The 3,222-nt window shown below is 40.3% G+C and overlaps 1 non-coding gene across 1 annotated transcript; it reads right to left on the bottom strand.

Moving 5' to 3' along the window:
* Positions 1-249: 249 nt before the first annotated feature.
* LOC136519177 (small nucleolar RNA R71) lies at positions 250-358 on the bottom strand. The gene has a single exon (XR_010774739.1). It is a non-coding gene; the product is annotated as a small nucleolar RNA R71 (small nucleolar RNA).
* Positions 359-3,222: the final 2,864 nt, after the last annotated feature.

Below are 3,222 nucleotides of genomic sequence, written 5' to 3'. Positions count from 1 at the left end.
TGGTGCAAGCAAGCTAGTTTTGTGGAAAGGCACATGAAGATGCGAGTGCACATCTCCAACACTTTCTAGAGATCTATAGCACTTTCACCATCAAAGGAGTAACCAAGGATGCCATACTACTTTGCCTCTTCCCATTCTCACTCTTGGGGAAGGCGAAGCAGTGGTTCGACGCCAACAAAGATAGAAATACTACATGGGATAATTGCTCCACTGCCTTCCTAGCCAAGTTCTTTCCCATGGGTAAGACCAATGCTCTACGTGGGAGAATTTCAAGTTTTCAGCAACAACATGACGAATATGTCCCTAAGGCATGGGAACGCTTTCAAGACTACATATTAGAATGTCCTCATCATGGGATGGAAAATTGGCTACTCATGCAGACCTTCTACCATGGGTTAACCAACAGTACCCATGAGACTACGGATGCTGCGGCCAGAGGTGCATTTCTGTCACTCACACTTCTAGCTGCAACAACTCTTGTAGAGAAGATGGTCTCTAACCAAGGTTGGAATGAAGAATGAGTTCAGACCCGCAAGAGGGGTGGAGGTATGCATCAACTTAAGGAGGTAGATATGATGTCTGCCAAGATGGACCTGCTAATGAAGAAGCTCGAAGACCAAGCTAATGAGAAGAAAGAAGTCATGCACATTCATGATTCTCGCATGACATGTGAAGAGTGTGGAAACATTGGGCATTCAGGGCACAACTGCCCTAAAATTCATGAGGATGTGAACTTTGTCAACAACAACTACTATCATCCTCAACAAAATCAAGGATGGAACCAGCAACAGAGGCCAAACTACTAAAGTAACTACCAAGGTAACCCTCAAGGTAACAATTATAATAACTTTAATCAACCACCCTTGAGAGAATTAATTGCTAGCCAATCTTGACTCATGGTAGGATTATCTAGGAAGGTAGCTTCCAATGATAAAATTCTAGAGAACATAAATAATTGAATGAATAGTTTTGCTTCTACCATTAAGAGCTAGCATAGCTTTAATAAAATCATAGAATCACAAATAGCTTAGCTAGTGGTTGTTGTTCCTCCATCTGATAAAGGTAAGATTCTAGGGCAACTGGAAGATCTAGAAACTACAAATCTCGTCGATATTCATAATGCAACTTACTACTACATGGAGCCATCAATGGGAAGGTGGATGTGGCAGAACCGCTTGAAATAACATGCTTTCAGAGGCACTCATCTTCCACTAGACACTAAGCACCCCAAAAGTTAGCTACACCGAATAGTTCCATCGAACACACCCCATGGGAGAACTTGAATCGATCCACATTTTACATCTAGAATTAAATAATGAGTACGAGCTTACAATACTTAGTCCATTTCATATAACAAGAGTTCTTGAAAATTATTTATTATACTACTAGGGTTCAGAGTGCGATAATTAAACAACGGAATGAAAATAAACATCTAGCGGAAATGATACAAGGATCTGTCTGTGCCCACCAGAAGAATTCTCCACACAAGAGTTACTCCTCAAGTTGCACCTACAACAGGGTAAAATAAACCCTGAGTACACAATATACTCGCAAGACTTACCCGACTAGTGGGAATAGTTTCTTGACTCCAAGGGGTATGATTTGCGAAAAGCATTACTAGAAGTACGTCCTTAAGATCAAGTTTAATTAGAAGTCATGATTACTTCATTAGCTAACCATTCTAGGTAAGCACCTGTTCTACCTTCAAACAAGGGTTGAGCAATTATAACCATTTTACCATCTTTTATATTCCAGTTCTTACTATGGTGCTAGACCATAGCCAAGTCGTACCATCTCACAGAAATGGTGATTCACGAACCAACGTATCCTAGCTAGGTACCACAAAACACATGCCCCATTTGTACCCCAGGCACAAACAAGACCAACCCATTCCACTCTTATCACGGGGTCCAGGTACCCATCCAAACTTGGACTCCAAGCCCCCATACTTGAGACCCGATCTCAATATGATGCTTAGACCTCCACCTTTCTCTGCCTCCAATCAGTCGGTCCAGAAAGAGCCAAAACTCACGACAAGAGCATAACGAGCCTTTCCGCTCCCATAAGAAAGTATGTGCTCAAGATAATAAGTCTGTGACCTAACTACCATCCACAGCAACGGACAGTCCTCAATCAACACGGACAGGGAAAATAGTATAACCAAGCTAAGCCTCGTGGCCACAGGACACAACCTATTACACCCACCAAAACCCATACCATATCCTTGCCCAGTCTCCATTTTCCTTTCATCATTTTATCATGAGAGTAATTATAATAATCACCTATTGTGAGCAATGGCAGATTACTCACGCTACCGATAACCTAAGCATAGCAGCTACTCGAACCTATACTAGTAGGACTCATAGGATAGTTATATCTATGCAGGTGGTTTTCATAAGATTCCTGTAACATAAATGCACATAACATATATATACAATGATTATAAAAAATAAAGGGTTATGCATCGGGGCTTGCCTTGGGCAGGCATGGTGTCAGCCGAGTTAGTCGGTGGTGGCTTCGAGACCTCCTCCTTTATGAGAATCTCCTCGTACTCCTCGACGATCTCCTCAAACTCATTCTCTACATGCATGCGATGATGATGCAACACTTAGCATTTAGGCAACAACAACTCTTAAAATAAGAATACGCATACTAAGCTACTAAGCTAGCTCTAATGACTAAGGTACTAAGCTAACTATCATCTTTACTAAGCAAAGTATTGGGTTCAACTAACAAACACCTAGCTTTACAAATTAAGGATATATCTTTATTTCTACTAATGATTTAATGTATATTGAAACAGAGAGCATTTAACTACCCTAATGCTTGTCTATTCTAAGGATACAAAAATTATAGTGAGCACATAATAATACAATGAAGCTACCATAAAAATATCAGGACTAAAGCTATCACCAATTTACCACAAAAATTCCTACAATATTTAACCTAATAATATTGAGCACTCTCAAATCATTTAATAGCCCCTAGTATCAACATGTTTGTGTATACATTAATTACACCAACAGATAGATCACAATTTTAGGAACCTAACAAAATTTGTTTCACAATTTTTGGACACCTACATGATTTTATATTAATTGCCAAAGCTCAGCTTAGAAATTAAATTAGAAAACTATTTAGTAATCCCCTGGAAAAAGAAAACGGATTCTCCGCGTGGCCCACAACGCGCGACCCGCTGAAGCGGCCCACGAGTGAGATGGC

Source organism: Miscanthus floridulus, chromosome 17 (assembly GCF_019320115.1).
Source record: "Miscanthus floridulus cultivar M001 chromosome 17, ASM1932011v1, whole genome shotgun sequence".
Classification (NCBI taxonomy): Eukaryota; Viridiplantae; Streptophyta; class Magnoliopsida; order Poales; family Poaceae; genus Miscanthus; species Miscanthus floridulus.
Note: the sequence above shows the minus strand (reverse complement) of the source record. Positions and strands in the feature narration are given on the sequence as shown.